Source organism: Eurosta solidaginis, chromosome 5 (genome assembly GCF_040869045.1).
Source record: "Eurosta solidaginis isolate ZX-2024a chromosome 5, ASM4086904v1, whole genome shotgun sequence".
NCBI lineage: Eukaryota > Metazoa > Arthropoda > Insecta > Diptera > Tephritidae > Eurosta > Eurosta solidaginis.
Window position 1 is genome coordinate 148681669 of NC_090323.1, and position 18985 is coordinate 148700653.

Below are 18985 nucleotides of genomic sequence, written 5' to 3' on the forward strand. Positions count from 1 at the left end.
CCAGAGTTGAAAATTGTATTAAACAAATTAACTAGGCGCTTTTTCGCAAAAGGCGATAAATTTTTTAACATTTGATATGAAATACGATCCATACCCGGAGTTTTGCCTTCAACTTTACGAAGACAGCTATCTAGCTCAATAAGAGAAATAGGTTCTTCAATATTTTTCGCTTTTTTATTATGTGTGACCAAGACAGTAAAATTATTTTGTTGGTTTTTTAACTGATTATATGCAGGGGAAAAGTTACTATCTGATGCATAATGGGACCATTCAGTACCAATGTAATTCGAAATCTTTTCAGCACCGACAAGTGTTTCGCTCTAAGTTATAATTGCAGTGATTGTATTGCTGCTCGATTTTCCTGACAATCTGTTAATTTTGTTCCATATGTCTGCTATAGGATAGTCTTTATTTATTGATTTAGTGAAATCTTCAAAGCTTTTTCTTTTTGCCGTTTTTGCTTCGAACCTGAACTTTGTGTTGAGTTTTTTGAAATTTAACAAATTACTAGGTACAGAGTTAGCTTTAAATAGGTGCCAGGCATCCATTTTTTCTCTTCTCAATTTAGATAAATCAGCATTCCACCATGGTACGCTGAAGATGTTTCTATTTTTTGATTGGGGTATATGTAAATTTGCTGAAATTTTGATGGCTTTAGTAAATAAAGCGGCGTCTTTGTTGCTATGATTATTCAAAGGCCTATTCGAGAGCTCGATATCAGCTTGTGCTGAAAATGTTGGCCAATCTGCTTGATCCAGCAAAAATTTTTTGAGAGTTGGTCTTGGCTGTGGCTGACGTTGTTGTAAGTTGATTGATATTTTTATGGGGAAGTGATCACTGTGATGCAAATCTTCGAGTACTAACCACGAAGTGATTGGTACAAGTGTTAGAGAACAACAGGAAATGTCAATATGAGTAAATGTGCAATGTGTGGAGAAATGCGTTGGTCTGCCGTCATTTAAAACGCACAAGTTAGAGTACATTAGAGCTCCTTCGACAATATTTCCACGACTGATATTTTTAGCTGAACCCCATATGGTATTCCAGCTATTGAGGTCCCCAAGTACGACTAATGGGGTGTTGAAATTGGAAAAAATATTTGTTAGGTCAAGTTGAGAGAAAGATTGTGAGGGAGGTATATATATGGAAATAATTGTGAAAGAAATGTTTAAATTTACTTCGATTGCAATGACTTGCAAAGCCGTATTTATTTGGCAAAGTTTGTGCGGTATATTTTTTTAATAAGTACTCCTACTCCTTGTTTTGCATATTCATTTGAAGGGAAATTTTGAAAATAACTTACATAATTATGTGGTGGGATTGGAGTAAAAGTCGACTGACAATGAGTCTCCTGAAGAGAAATAAAGCTGGGGTTTTCCTCTTTTATAATAAGTTGAAGATCAGGGAGGTTATTAAGATAACCTTTCATGTTCCACTGGAGAATTCTGAAGTCCATTGATATGACTATTTGCTCAATTTTTATACGCTCTTGCGTATAAAAAGGAGAATATTTGTATGTGAAAAAGAATAGAGAAAATAGAAAGAATAAACGACAAAATTAATATGCATTAATTAATAAATATGCATTTGCTATTTGCCTAATAACGCGAATGCATGAAAACGTGAATTGTAATGTGAATTACTTGCGCCGTATGTCAGGATTGCCTTTACGCATGCTTTATCTCTTAAAATAAAATGGCTTCAGGTAAATATACCTGCAGTGTCTGCGGCAATGGAAAAGGGTACGGGTCTTTTTGGCATACTTGATACATGGATTTTATGGGTAGATATGCTAAATAAAAATATTTTTTACAACAATATATAATCACTTATTACATTCATGATCTTACAGAATCTTACTGGTGGGAACATAAATGGTGTACACTAAACAAATGTCACCAACGCCGGCTACACAAGTCTAATGAATAGGACACGAAACTTGGTCAATTTTTTGGTACTCCTATGCAAATACTTTCACGTATACGCTCAAACTTGGAAATATATGGCTACGTTATTGGAGGCATCTTGATTGTTCTACCGGTACCAGGAGTAAAATTTTTTGCATACAATTTATATTTCTGTTTAGTAAACTTTCTATTTATGACATATATAGTGCATTGGGGAACAATCAGCTGCTTTGTTAGACCAGCAACAAACAAAAGCCGGTCAAAACGCTTGTATTGTCGACGATAGCTGCTTTGGCTTAGTAAATACAGGTAAACAATTAATCGAACCTAATGGTTTACTTTCGTTGGTAGCATATTGCAGCCAAAATCGCCTACCTATTATTCATTAGAAGGTGCTATTTGTAATTCCGGTTCCACAGTTAATTAACTAAAGCAAGGACTGCGCATAAGTATAGAAATTAATTCCAATGACAACGTTGTTGAGGTGTTAAACACATTTCTGGGAGAAACTTCTATGATATAATCTTCTTGTTCGTCGGGAATGTTGAATACGGAATTTGGCTTGACAGCAAAGCTTTCAGAGATTAGATTTGTACCTGCATTTCGTGAACTATATGCACCATATTGGCGCTACGATACACGGGGGTGAGATATAAAATAATAAAAAAAAAAAATTCAATTTTGTATGTTGAATACAAACTTTGCTCCATTTCTTTATCTTTAGAGTTTTGTTGGGATGGACTAGCCAAACAACTGCGGAAAATGTTACCCAAGCTGCCTATAATCAACCGGATTTCAAAATTTTCTTATAGTGAGGAACCTTTAGGCTTGGAGACCATATCGGGGACGCGTAGCATGCAATCGGGCGGCCAATTGCTTTGTAAGTTGTAATAAGAGTATCTTTGTCTTTACCCCAAGTGCTGCCAAGAGATTTGAGGATTTTCGGTACAATTGCGGGTGCATGCTCACCAAAATGTAGATCCTGATCAAACGTCACACCCAAGATTTTGTGGTGTAAGACAGTCGATAGCGTAATGCCACTGACGTGGATGTTCAAAATGGTCGACATTTGGGACGTCCATATTGTAAATAAAAAAAAAACTGGAGAGATCAGGAGATAGCCGTTTATGTTGTTGCAAAGCTCATCGATCTGGGGGCCTGGCTCTGTGGCCATTATTGTGCAGTCATCGGGGTAGGAAACGATAGTAACTCCTTCTGGTGGCGAAGGCAACTTTGTTATGTAGAAGTTAGCCAAAAATGGAGAGAGGACACCATATAATTTTTGTTCCACTTTTTAAGAATTGGGGGAAGGGTATACCCTTCCAGGTCTTGCAGTAACGTGCCATGGTTGACCGTGTCGAGTACTGTTCTATGGTGATGGTTTTGATTTAAACCGCAATTTATCTGGGTGCTAATAGCATTTGGCGCAGTGGTTGTGCTATGAAGATTTCTAAAGCTATACTGATGACAGGCTAGTTTCAAATTTGCTTTGAAAAAGGGGAGCAAAATGGCTTCAAGTGTATTGGCTACTGGCAATAGGAGAGATATCGGACGATAAGAATCTCCTATATTAGCTGGTTTCCCAGGCTTTAATAGCGGAACCACCACCAACGGTGAAAAGGGACAAGATGAAGACATGTGCTAGATAATTAAATCCCTCTTTGCCTCGGCTATTACGCTAGGGTATTACTAAGAAAGTTGTATCATTGTTGCCGGCAAAAGTTATGTGGATGCATTTAGCCCAACAACTACAGCATCTCGTAAGGACATATAATTTAAAACGTTTAGAATATTTTTGTTTATCTTTTTTACACTCAGTTGAGCAGAGCTCACAGAGTATATTAACTTTGATTGGATACCGGTTGGTTGTACAGGTATAAAGGAGGATAGATATAGACTTCCATATATCAAAATCATCAGTATCGAAAAAAAATTTGATTGAGCCATGTCCGTCCGTCCCTCCGTCCGTCTGTCCGTTAACACGATAACTTGAGTAAATTTTGAGGTATCTTGATGAAATTTGGTATGTAGGTTCCCGGGCACTCATCTTGGATCGCTATTTAAAATGAACGATATAGGACTATAACCACGCCCACTTTTTCGATATCGAAAATTTAGAAAAACCAAAAAAATGCGATAATTCATTGCAAAAGATGGGTAAAGCGATGAAACTTGGTAGGTGGGTTGAACTTATGACACAGAATAGAAAATTAGTAAAATTTTGGACAATGGGCGTGGCACCGCCCACTTTCAAAAGAAGGTAATTTCAAAGTTTTGCAAGCTGTAATAATAATAATAATAATAATAATAATAATCGGTTGAAGCCACGCCCAGTTTTTATACACAGTCGACCGTCTGTCCTTCCGCTCGGCCGTTAACACGATAACTTGAGCAAAAACCGATATATCTTTACTAAACTTAGTCCACGTACTTATCTGAACTCACTTTATCTTGGTATAAAAAATGGCCGAAATCCGACTATGACCACGCCCACTTTTTCGATGTCGAAAATTACGAAAAATGAAACAAATGCCATAATTCTATACTAAATACGAAAAAAGGGATGAAACATGGTAATTGGAATGATCTATTGACGCAAAATATAACTTTAGAAAAAAACTTTGTAAAATGGGTGTAACACCTACCATATTAAGTAGAAGAAAATGAAAAATTTCTGCAGGGCGAAATCAAAAGCCCTTGGAATCTTGGCAGGAATATTGTTCGTGGCATTACATATATAAATAAATTAGCGGTACCCGACAGATGATGTTCTGGGTCACCCTGGTCCACATTTTGGTCGATATCTCGAAAACGCCTTCACATATACAAATACCACCACTCCCTATTAAAACCCTCATTAATACCTTTAATTTGATATCCATATCGTACAAACAAATTCTAGGGTCACCCCTGGTCCACCTTTATGGCGATATCCCTAAACGCCGTCCACCTATAGAACTATGGCCCACTCCCTCATAAAATTCTCTTTAATGCATTTCGTTTGATACACATGTCATACAAACACATTCCAGGGTTTCCATCGGTTCATTTTCCTACATGGTTATTTTCCCTTATGTTGTCAACATAGCTCTCAACTGAGTATGTAATGTTCGGTTACACCCGAACTTAACCTTCCTTACTTGTTGATTTTGTATAGGACAAGTGCAGCTTTATAAAAGATGGAATTATGCGGTCAAAAAATGCGATTTTATGAAAAAGTACCAAACTGCATAATTCCGGAGTATTATTTCGATTTTAATGTTGCAATCATTGAGCCTATTAACTTATTCATTCCGTATGCTTGGAACATTCTTTTCCATTAAAATATTTGTGGAATCGCTGTTCATATTTGGAATATTCGTAAAGGGCTCGTTCGTAAACCAGAATATAGTTTCTTTGTAGTATACACTGTCAAACATTTTGCTTTTGGAATAGAGTAAAAGCAGATGACCTGATAAACACGCCTACGTGAATAGCCAGATTCTTTTAATAATTTAATAATTTTTCTTTTTTATTTCAGATTTATTTCGGTGGAACTTCCATTTATTACAATTAAATATCTTAGTGTTTTAACAAAATCTAAACATATAATTGTAAAGTTAGTCGTACTAATTATAATGCAATATGTTTGCATGAAAATGAATATAAAGAATAATTAAATTGGTATCAAACGCAAATAACACAAATAAATAACTTTTTAATGGTATTTTGGAATCGAAAACAATTTATATTCAGCTTTCTTTTAGAAATTTTATTTATAAGCTTTAAAGCAACGAGCCGTTTTGATTATTTTACGCTTACCTGTAAACGATTTGGAAACAAAAAATCAAATTTTTGAAAACTTTTTGAGAAAACTTTTTAAATACTCACATTACGTTTACTCTGCTCGCTTTCCAACTTTCCTTCCAATGGTATCGCTGTTGTAAATTTTTTATACATAAACATATCGAGGGACGATATATATTTTGATTATTTTACGCTTAGCCCTAAACGATTTGGAAACAAAAAATCAAAGTGTTGAAAACTTTTTGAGAAAAATTTTGAAATACTCACAATACGTTTACTCTGCTCGCTTTCCAACTTTCCTTCCAACGGTATGGTTATTGCAAATTTTTTATACTTAAAAATCTCGAGGGACGATATATATTTTGATAATTTTACGCTTAGCTGTAAACGATTTGGAAATAAAAAATCAAATTTTTGAAAACTTTTTAAATACTCACATTACGTTTACTCTGCTCGCTTTCTAACTTTCCTTCCAACGGTGTGGTTGTTGTAAATACCTTTTTTATACATAAAAATCTCGAGGGACGATATATATTCAGCATGAAATCTGAAACTTAAAATGTACTACGGTGTTGGGTGGCGCTTGTGTATAAAAAACGTCCGCGCTAATATTTAGATGATGTGGCTGCTGTAATAAAGAAAATATTTAAAAAATATATATTCATATACAATTACAAATAACTATGGTTGGTGTAAATAGCTATTCTTCACCTTATAATTTAATTTTGAGGAATTTTTTGAACCCCATCAACCTTTGTTTAGCCTTTTGGACCTTTAAGCGTTTGTTAAGGCTACGGATACGAAAGTGAATGCGGCATTTGAAGAATAACCGTTTCACGTTTTCGGGTACTTGGACCTGCGCGCTACTGTCTACTAAACGCTTATGTAGATTTTTGCAATTAGAAATTTCTAATGCGTTAATAATGTTAAATATTTTCTCCATTGTTTTCACGCCCTGTAGGAGACTTGCATTCGGCTTTTTTAAAAATCCTTTGCTTGTTTGGTCTATAAACCCGAACGAAGGTCCAAAATCGCGAAGTTCTTCCAAATTTAGCTTTTTAATCATATAGCCAGCGATTTATGACAAAGCGTCCTCTTGCAAAATACCGCAGTCATCTACGTCGCCGATAGTGTTCAATATTTCTTGCGATGCAGGCATGCTTTCATCTATACCATCACAGTTTTCTTTATCGCAGCCAGTATTACCACCTACAGTGCTTCCATGCGCGATAGTTGTCACGCTTTGACTTACGGTACTGCTCCTTGAATTTAAAGGTTTCAAAGGAGTCGATGCTTGTAGGGGCACGAGCCATTGAGTCGAATCCTTTGAAACATTTCCTGTTCCTCGCAAGGACTCGGTATTTCGAGCTGAAAAATAATAAGGATCGCGTAAATTTTATTATTGGTATGTTATATTTTAGATTTTACCCAAAATATATTTTCGAAGCCTATATTGAAATTCCTTTGGAGTCGGGTGATCGTTTAAACCACCTTTGCTGCGCATAGCACCAAAGAAATTTTCAAGAACATCTTGATTTAGCCGGTACGTCAATATATATTCCACATTTGAATTTTGTCTAAGGTCGTTATATAAACCTACCAACGCTCCATTGGTAATTAATATTCCCTTCTGAAATAGTTCTAAGGTAGTTCTTCCGGGCAGAATGGGCGACGACATGAAATCGTTCATGCGATTAAGTACCTCCATTTGATTTGAAAGATTCCTTCCGAAAGGTTCCTGATTTAAAACTAATTGTGAGAAACTAAAATTAAATTGTGTAGAACGAATGCTACCTTTCCCGGATAATTAAACGTTTCAAGTTTGGAATTTAAAACGTCAAACCAGTCATTAATAAGCTGAATGAAATCAGCAGTTTCGACTGGTTTGTATAAGTCAAACCCTACCGAATAACATCGTCGGATGGCATTGGCAACCGTGTTTGAAAACAACTGGGCTGCTGTTTTCACTTTTTGTCGTGCTGAAATGATAAGCACATAGTACGTATTAATTGGAATTTAGAGTATTTACAGCTGCAATAAGTAGGAATATAAAAATTTTGCTGTAGGTTTTCACATTATATTTTATGCTTCATGCAATAATCTGCAACTAAATTTAAAACAGTAAGTACCCACCTGGTCCTTGTACAGAAAGGTGTTCGTGCGATATTTTGTAAGCTATCGACACGTCTGAGCCGGAAGTGTGATTCAGCAAATCGCAAATTGTTCTTGTGCCTAGGCGATGTCCATACCATATTATCTCGTCATCTATATAATGGTTTCGCACCAGCTTTAAAAGATGTGGCGCATCTGAGAAGACATAGACCTTCGAAGTCTCGTCCGACGGGTGTTGAAACCAAGGCTTATCTGAAAAGAAGGGAAAAAAAATTTGACCATCGTTCACATTGCATAATTTAAAAACCAAGAAAGTTATTAAGTGCTATTTTACCTGGGCTTATCTTTAGCTGGTTATAAAGGGAGCGATTTGTGGATCCCAGATCACAAACAACAGCTACCACTGTGACGTTTATGTCCTTTAACGACACAATAATGGAAAACAATATATCCTTCGTCATTTTTGTATCGAAAGCATAAAATACAGGCTGCTTCCATGACTTAAGCAACCCTCGCGCCATCACCACTTGCACCATCTTCGCTGGCTGTCGAGCTTGGTCTCTTGGCTCATCATACTCACACGCCTCTGCGACTTTCATCTCGTCGAAAGAGAGAACACACATTTTGTCACTCTCAGTGAGTTCAGACATGTGTGCCAACGCATCGAATGATGGAGCCAGAAGACCCTCGCTCATATCGGTCTTTCGAGACCAACGCTGTAAAGTGGTGACGTGGGGAAGTGGAAACCCCTTGTCATAAAGGTGGTGATAAGCTCTCGGTCCAGCCGCATTTAGGCATATCGCACTCGAAATGTCCTTCCAGTCCCAAAAGACCCTACGATCTATGTTTAAATTATAAAATTACTCTCACAATCAATAAAAAAATAAAACCTTTAACATACCTGGACAAACCATCTTCTGTATTTGACCTTCCGTGAATATTTTTCTGAAATTATCGAGCACAAGGTTGGATTTGTCAAGCTCACGACGCAATTCTTTGTTGACTTCCTTTAGTTGTTTTATCTGTTTTTTTAATATCCTAATTTCGGGATCCATTAACGCCTCGAAAATTATACAGCTGCAAGAATATTTTAAAATATTAAAAGATATTGCATTAAACTTTAATTCACAATTCCTTTTTACAGCTACTTACTGGGTTTGGGTTTCAGCGTCCGTTACAAGCTCTCTTCCTGTTTGCGTTTGGACATCTTTATTTGCTGTAGCCAAAGAAGTATCCTCAGTACATACAAAGTCCATTTTGGAAAACTGCCCCGAACTAGTTAAAAAACATATTTAGTGTATAATTGCATATTTGTATACATTTCAACTAGAAAGTAACAGGGCAACTTACTCGTTTTGTAATGGATCGCAGTGTAAAGCTTCAGTTTCTGGCGTACAAACAGTGCTTGTATCATTTGCCAAAGGCCGAAATGGTATTGCTTTCGGCAGTAATCTTGCCTTTCTTCCACCACAAATCATGTCCGCGCGCGAAAAATGTTCTGCGCAAATGAAATCTTTCCTTCGTAGGTACATTTGGCAGCTGCTTTCCCACAACAAACGTTTTTGGTCGTCGGCAGGCACCTGGAAGAACGGCCCAGTCCCTCGTTCAATTTTTTTTAAGCAAATAACGCACTTTCCCATTTTAGACAAGTTTTATACTATTTTTTACGTAAATATGCACTCGTTTTATTAACAAACACCGAAAGCTTTAAATATAACTTACCAATTATTTGTAAACACTCAAATGTAAACAATACAAATTTTGAATTCGCCTTGAGTTTGACATAATACAAAATTTTGCAAAAAAAAAAGTTCCAATCAGCTGACGCGGTGCTGCCACCTGGTATGGATTCGCCTTGCGCTGTACGTTAAACAGCTTACTGGAAAGGGAACAAATACAAAAATCATAATAAGAGAAGGAATGTTTAAGAGAGTCGTGCAAAAAAAGCTGTATATTCAACGACCCACTGATTAGAGCAGGCTGGAAGTTTGCTATGTATGATTCGTGGCTGGGTGCTAAAAACGAATATGTGTGTACATTGTTTGTTTACAATGCAGGTTAAAGTTGTTATTATTATATTCAAATGGCACGAACTTGTCTTTCTCTTCTTTTTTGTTAATAAGAGAATACTTAAATTTTTAATACTTAATTACTTACTGGGCTTATTATTATTATTTTTTAATTATGTATTTAATTATGAGTACGCATATAAATGTGTAAACATATTTATGTAAATGCACATAAACAGATTTATACATTTAAATGTTTTTATTAATAGGGTTGGTTGGGTGTGTTTTGATTAAGGAATTTCTTCTACAATCATATCTAGGGGGTCTGAAACGTTTAATTTGCAGCTTTTCTTTTCAGCTACGTTAGCTTTTGAAAGAGATGTGTTTTTTAACAATGATAATTTCTGTCGCAATTGCTGCCTTAATCTCTTAGAGGCGTTCTTTGGCAGAACAGTGATATTTTTCTTTTTTTGCAGTTTATTGGGAGTTGTAGTTATAGTAATATCGCATGGTTTACAACTTGTACAAGGTGAAGGTGAAAGAGTCTTGGTAGGTAAATCGCAATAGCTAACGACTTCTCTTTGGTTGGAGTTGTTGGCTGTTTTGCTGGAGATTGCGTATGAAGTTTGGTTTGCTTTCACAATTGATGAATACGAAGCGTCACCGTTGGGATTTCTATTTTTGTATATTGCGATGGCTCTTTTACAGTCTGCTTTTTCTAACGTAATTATGGCTTGAATGTCTTTTTCTCTCATGAATATTGGGCAAGTTTTATCGAGAGAGATGTGGTTGTTGTTCTTGATATTTTCCTGAGTGCAGTTTTTGCATACCTTAGGAAGTGAACATGGTGTGTCTGTTTCGGAGATCGAATGTGAAATGGTAGAGCAAATGGGGCAAATTTTCTCACTTTTGCAGGTTTTCGTTATATGCCCATATCGGAAGCAATTGAAGCAACGAAGTGGTAATGGGATATACGGCCGAACTTTAACTTTTTCGTATCCAATGGAGAGTTCTCCTGGAAGGTATGGCGTGGCAAATGTTATAATAATAAGTCCCGTTTCTTGTAAAGAGCCATTCACTTTTTTTAAGGTTTTTTTTGCACTTATCACATTTTGTGATAGTTCTTCAACAATTAAGTCTTCTTCTATTCCTCTAAGATCATTGGAATATACTACGCCTTTTGAGAAATTGAGAGTCTTATGCTTTGTTATCTCAATTTTTATTGAGGGTGAGAAGGAAAACAAGGTAACAAGTTTTTGTGCTTGGATAACGTTTTTTGTTTTTATTATCATGGAACCGTTGCTTATTTTTTTGCACATATCCACTTCACCACAGCACGTGGCATCAATCACTTTTTTAACTAAAAATGGCGATACATTTTTTAATGTTTCTTCACTTTCAACTCTTGATACTATTAAATATTTTGGACCTTCACTGTTGAAATTAAGTTTTTTCGTATCGTCATATTCAAAACTCGAACACGATGGGTGCCCTGCTTTGTCGGGCGGTTTGCCCATGATGTATGTTTAAGTTATAATGTTTAGAAATTGTGTTGTACAAATTTTATTACACAGAAAAGAGGCGAGAAAAAAAATATTTTTCGCTTGTGCACTAAAGAGAACACAGTAATTAAAATTACACTTGATAACACGATAGTTTGCTTGACTAGCTGCTTCGATGCAAATACGTCAGTATCGGTCAGAGGTTCGTTAAAAACTCAACAACACGAAATAGATAGCATTATTTGTGCTGAAATACCCAGTCAACGCGATGACCTACTCCTGTACGAAATTGTGTGCAAAAATATACATGGACCATGTGGACAACATAATATTGTGAGGAATATTCACATCACTAAGTGATACTAGCATCCCTAATCAGATACTAAGCAGCCACTTGTATGTACGTAAACAAATCAATCATCATTTACACATGTACATACAAGGCAGCAGAGAGATACTCACCATCAGCCGAAGTAGTACTCACACATACAGACGCATATGGCTATGGAGAGATTATACACTACAAATATACAATTTTTGCATTACTAAAAAAAAAAAACCAAAAAAATTGATGTCAGAAGAGGAATTGTTGAATAAATTCCGAAGATTGCGAGTGCAACTTGGACATGGCAAAGTTGAGTGAATTGAAAATCCAGCAACTGAAGGAGGAGTTGGAAGCCCGTGGATTGGATACTACTGGCAATAAATCCGAGCTACAAAGACGACTAAGGGTAGCTATGGTATTTGAAGGAATCAATACTGACGAGTATGTCTTTCATTCTGAAAGCGACAAAACAACAACAAAAATGGAAGAAAAAAACGAAACAGTGCAGACAGTGACGAGCACAGATTTTAACATGATATTGGCTGCAATATCTGCACAAACATCGACAATGGCATCTCAGCTGGAGTCACAGGAGGCACGCATTCCAGAAATGTCGTCGCAGTTGTCATCTAAATTGGAAGAACAGAAGAAATATATGTCATCTCAACTTAAAGCGCAAGAGGTACGTATATCTGAAATGTCGACACAAATTTCGGAACAGGTATCATCGCAGCTCTTTGCAAAACTTGAAGAGTCTTATGCACCAGTTACAAATAAATCGCCCAGCTGTTCCAGCGAGCAATCCGGAGGTAAAAATTTCATCTTTTGGCGCCTCTGTCCCTTTCCAGGTATTCAAGCTTCAATTTGAGAAGACGTCAACAGTGAACTACTGGGATGCGGAAGATAAAGATGCTGCACTGTTCGTAGCATTGAAAGGGCATGCAGCTGAAATCTTACAGACTATTCCAGAGTACGAGCAGAACAGTTACGAAGCATTGATGGCCTATGTCGAGAGACGTTACGGAAGCGAGCATAGGAAACAGATATACCAAATTGAGTTGCAAAACCGTTACCAAAGGGCGAATGCGGCTTTGCAGGAATTTGCGTCGCATGTTGAAAGATTGGCTCATGTCGCAAATGCAGACGCACCCGTGGAATACAACGAGAGGGTAAAAATCCAGAGCTTTATTAATGGAATACGGGACGTTGAAACGAAGCGAGCTACATACGAAAATCCAAAGCCAACATTTGCTGAAACAGTATCCCATGCGCTGACTCAGGAAACAGCATCGCTTCTGTGCAAGCCAGTTTTCAAAGCACGCCGTGTGGAAGTAGAAAGACCAGATGCTTCAAATATGGGCAGCCAGGTCACATTGCACGTCATTGCGGTCTTGACCCTAGTTGTTCCAACAGCATGGGTGGTCTTAAGTGCAAAGCTGGTGGAGATGAGCAAGAGCGAGACAGATGTAAAGATCGAGAACTTGCCCCAGCTATTGAATGTCCTGTGATATATATCTCGCAAATTGGAAGAAAATCGAGTAGTCTTGCCGTCAAAGGAAATGTGGATGACAAAGAACGTGTACTGACTGTAGATACACGGGCGCATCTCGTTCCTTAATCCGATCTGATTTGGCCAACAAGAGAGTAAAGCCATTACCTGGAGCAAGGTTGCGTAAGGTCACTGGCGAGTATAACCAAGTCCAAGAAGAAGTGGCATGTGAGGTCTTAATTGGAAAGATTCTACACAAATTCGTTGTGGCGGAGATCGTTGATGAAGTCATATTGGGAGTGGACTTCTTAGTTGACCATGACATCAGGATCGACATGCAAAGAAGGAATATGCACTATAAGAACCAGGATATACCACTTAACTTCAGTTTGGAGAAAGGGTTCATCAGTAAGCGAGTGCTGGTGGGGGAGATTCAACAGAAACCACAAAAGTCAAAGAAAGTAAATCGGGCAAAAATTGATGGAATGAATGGGCCAAACAAATCAAAACCGAAGGTACCCGCGAGAAAAACACTGGCATTGACAAACCCTAATGGATGCACTAAAACGAACGAAAGAATTTCCCAGAAAGAATGCAAGGGTGGTTTCAATCCAGGGCGCACTACTCTTGTGAAACGTCGGAACAATACTGATTATTCGAAGCCAATCCGTTAAGCGCAAGCTCTACGAAATAGTTCATTGGCCAAACAACAGAGTGTGAGGGTACGGTCCAGGATAATTAGTAGTAGGATGCAACACAGGTACGATAAGAACAATAATTCGGAAGGTTTTTTGGAGGGAGATTTTGTACTGCTATACAACCCTCACCGGCGGAAAGGTGTTCCATTCAAATTTGGTGCAGTTGGGAAGGTCCTTACAAAGTTGTGAAGAGGATCAGTGATACCATCTACCGCATACAAACGATTGCGAAACCACAAAATATAAGGGTGGTTCATTTGGAGAAGCTAGCAGCGGTTAGATCGAGCGATTTGTCTGAACGGGACGACCAGACTTAGGTTGAGGGCAGTGTGACGAATATTCACATCACTAAGTGATACTAGCATCCCTAATCCGATACTAAGCAGCCACTTGTATGTACGTAAACAAATCAATCATCATTTACACATGTACATACAAAGCAGCAGAGATATACTCACCATCAGCCAAAGTAGTACTCACCTATACACACGCATATGGCTATGCGAGAGGCTATAAACTACAAATATACTTGTACATATATGGCTGGTAACCAAGCATAAAGTTCGCGAAGTTACTAGACCTTAGAACAAATGGGCGGACGTGGCAACAGAAAGTATTAAAGCAGCGAAAGCTGAGTAATCAGTTTAGTTTAAGCACGCTATTGGTTGTGAAGTATTAGTGTTATTGTGAAGTGCTTTCACAGTAGTCTTATAAAGACCATTTTGCATTATTGAATTTTGGAGTTATTTATTCAACAGTTTAGCGATTCGAACGTTAGGATTAAGCTGAATTTCACTAAATTCGTTACAATATATTTTCCCATGCATGGCAGATGGTAAGTTTGTGAAGAGATTTCCCCGCAATTATAGCGCCGAGGCGCAGTCTGGCGAAGATGGCTATCCAACATACCGTAGACGGTGTCCCGAAAATAGAGCTATGACCAGGATAGACAAAAGATTGGTTGTTCCTTATTGCCCTGTACTCCTGCGATGTTTTTCGGCACATATTAGCGTTGAATACTATCATTCCCTTAAAGCTATTAAATACATTTGCAAATATGTTAATAGGGGCATAGATCAAGCTACATTTTCTTTTCAAAATACTTCGGATGAGATTCAAAAATATCTCAACGGTCGGTATGTAAGCACTTCAGAGTCTTTCTGGCGTTTTTTTTGATTTTCCCATCCATGAGCGATATCCAACTGTTGTACATTTAGCAGTGCATTTAGAGAATGGGCAACGAGTGTACTTCTCGAAAGATAATGTGCACCGAGTTCTGGAGAACCCCGTAAAACTACGTTGATGGCATGGCGCTACCGATTCTTTTGCGAAAACACTTCTTTATGATGAAGTACCGTCTTATTATACGTGGAGCAATAATAAATTTTCCAGAAGGAAGCGCGGAATATCTATTGAAGGTAACCCAGGGATTAAAAAGAATTCGGCGCTTGGAAAACCATTTTCACTTTATCTTCTTCTCGCATATGCCAGATGTAAAGGTCACGTGGCGCTGGCTTGCAGCGACTCTTTTATGTGGTGGTCGAACAGGCCACTCCCTTCAAAAGAACGGGTCACTGGCTAAAATAATACCAGAGGCAATTCTTATAGTGTGGGATGAGTATACAATGACTAACCGAGCACATATTGAAGCAGTAGATCGTACATTAAAAGACCTAAGATCAAACGACAAACCCTTTGGTGGGATAACAATCCTTTTTACAGAGGATTTTCGTCAGACTTTACCAGTAGTGGCGAAAGGGACTCGAGCTGATATTTTTAAATCGTGCTTCAAATCATCGTTATTATGGCTTCACCTCGAAAAATGGTGTGCGAACAAACATGAGAGCGCATCTTAACGGAACTGTAAGTACATTCCCCTAAGATTTATTAGAATTTGGGGATGGTAAAATTTTAGCTGAGAACGACTACTTTATAGTAGGTTCAAAGCTTGGGAATGTGGTACATAACGTGAGCGAATTAATATCAGAAGTTTACCCAAAAATTTAAGAGCTATCCAGCAAACCATATACTTGGCTATGCGAACGGGCTATTATTTCACCAAAGAATAAGACTGTAGACGAAATAAATAACATAATTCTAAATAAAGTTCCTGACGAAGTTAAAGAGTATATATCAAATGACACTGTTCTTAATAATGAAGATGCCGTACACTATATAACTGAATTTTTAAATTCGCTTAATCACTCTGGTATACCGTATATCGTAACCTTAAGCCACCAACTCTATGCAATGGAACGAGATTACAAATAAACCAATGCATAACAATATCCTCGAGGCAATGATCTTCACGGGTCCTGCGGCCGGAGAGATATCGTTCATACCCCGCATACCTATGATTCTAACGGATATGCCTTTCCATTATAAACGATTACAATTTTCTGTTAAGGTTTCCTTTGCAGTCACAACCAACAAATCACAAGGCCAAACTTTCCAAAATGTTGGCATTGACTTGCGTGTAGAATGTTTCACCCATGGGCAGTTGTATGTTGCAATATCGAGAACCGGGATCCCTAAGAATCAAACTGTACTGCTACTTTCAGATAATAAAACTAAAAATGTAGTGTATTCGGAAGTACTTTAAGTTATAGAATTAAATAAGTACCACATATGTATATCTTTTCTAATATCAATAACACATCTCAGGTATAATTTGTTATTATTTTGTACAACAATAAACATCCGTTTTGCGAGCAAGGTCGCACACGGGCTGCTAGTTTCTTTATATATTTGCACAGATTGATTGTGCTATTGATCTGAGAAAGGCTATGTGATATAATGTTTGTATTTTTAATGGACAAACACAGAAAAGTACAAAAGGTACACTAATTAGTTTTATCTGTTTGTATTTTAATGAATAAACACTAATTAGTTTTTTCTGTTTCCAAGCTGCAAATTTGTGTATTTTATACCGCCACAAAACCAGCTTTGGGAGCAGTGCATCAAGTTTTGAGCAGTACCATTGCTCGATATTAAGTGAGCTGACATAATCAATGTCCTGTGTTAAGTTTTAATGAGACGTTAATTGGTTGTGGACTTGAACGTCTGTTCATCCTTCCCATATTTCACACAGAGTGCTAATGAAATAATTAGCCAAGTTTTCTACATTAAAGCCCTTAATAAACCCAATGTTCCATACAAAATACAAATTCTTAATTAACTCATTATTGTTTGATTGGATACCTAATGGTGTCAAAAATCTAGACTGTTTTGTGGGCGTTATTTATACATTAGTGGATTGTGTGAATAAAAAATAAGCAGAAATTTCTAGATTTCAGGAAATGGGCAGAAATCAAATATTTGGATGTTTTCAAAAGAAAATTTCCTTGTGATCTATATCTATACTAATATATTTTGAAAGCCGTTTTTTTCTGGACCGCAAAGCTCGAGAACGGCTGAACCGATTAAGATAAAATTTTGGGCATAGATTTGGTGGTGGCTCGACATGGTTATAGGTTAAAAAAACTGCAAAGATTTGGAAACGTTTTTTAGATATCGACTAAAATGTGGACGAAGATAACTTTAGAATGTGTTCATACGATATGGGTATCAAAATATAGGCATTGGCGAGAATATTAAAGCAAGGTAGTTTTAATTTTGTTACCGTAGTTGGTTTGGAAGATATTGAAAATGTGGACCAGGGTAACCTCAGAAGGCTTATATGCATATATTATGGGTATCAAAGAAAATATAAGATAACTACAGTTATCTTCTGCTGCCCAAGAATTAGGTGGAGATTCTTGCCGTACCCGGCCATGCACACACAAATATGATGGAAAAATAAGTGGGGTTACCTTCTACCTTTTAGGTTAGCGCGGAGGGCGCCGCCTCCAAACTGTTGGTTCTGTAGAGTTTATGATGATTGTCTGGGCGGTCTTTTCCGCCAGGTACACATTAGAAATTAATTAAAAACTCTACTTTTTTTTATTTTAAAATGTTAGTCCACGTTTATTTAATAAACTTTTGTGAGCACGTCCGACACGTATATTTGCCAAATTTATAATGATGGCGGTGAAACATGAAAATGTCGATGTCACTCTTGCCAATCGTTTTTCATGTTTCACCCCACATATATCTGGTTCATTCTTACATACTACATTACAACATCTCATGACGTATTATGTTTATATTTTATTCTTTCTCTTTTAATATTCACAATTAAATATCATTGTGAGTAACAATGTTGAGATGTTGCCAGATGATTATTAAAAAGTTAATTCGGGGGATTTTATCCTCACATCACCCTTTTTGGGGAAAAGAAGAATTGACAAAGTGATCAATTTTGTCACATTCTTCTTTGCCATAACTTATAAAAATTGTTGCGAACAAACGAATATATATATATTTTTTTTTTTTTTTTTGCCTTCGTGGCTGCTTAAATGCTAATAAGTAAATTTTGGATTTGTTTTTTAATCAAATTTAAGGTTTAGTGAGAGTATTAAGGTAATGTTAATTTACTTTACTTAGGCGATTTTTATGTACTACTTTTTCTTTGTTTTTGACTTCATCGAAAATAGTCAGGTTAAAAATTTTAGTAATGTTCGTTAATTTTAGTAATGATGAACGGACCCTGATAAATATTTTCGTGTTTATGATGTGGTTCTTTTTGTAAAAGTACTCTATCTCCGATTTTTACAATTAAAGGTCGTGCCGTTTTATCGTACAGATTTTTACTTTGTAATTTATTTTTATTAATTAGGTTTTGTGCCATTTTGTCCGTTTTCTGCATCCTAAACTTAACTTCTTTGGCGTAGTTTTCGACACTATAATTTGGGTCAATTGTTTCTTTTGTCAATTCATTAGGCAAAGTTGCCTTTTTCTCAAAGAATAATTCGTAAGGCGAAAATTGATTGTCGAAAACTGTGCTACTCGTAGTGTTGTGTAGGAAGGTAAACTATTTTAAATAAACATCCCAATCAGAAAAATTTTCTTTTAAATATGCACGCAAGTATTCATTAAAAATTCTATGATTACGTTCAATCGTGCCAACAGTTTCATGATTGTATGCAGTTGAAAAATTATGTTAGATATTTAAAAGTTTAGTTAATTCTTCGAATAATTCATTTTTAAATTCAGTACAAAAATCTGATTTTATGGCATTCATTGTGCCGTAAGTTAAAATGAATCCTTCAAAAATAG

The 18985-nt window shown here is 36.8% G+C and overlaps 1 pseudogene; it reads left to right on the plus strand.

The window, feature by feature from the left end:
• Positions 1-1610: 1610 nt before the first annotated feature.
• LOC137254310 (glycerol kinase 3-like) lies at positions 1611-2749 on the plus strand (annotated as a pseudogene).
• Positions 2750-18985: the final 16236 nt, after the last annotated feature.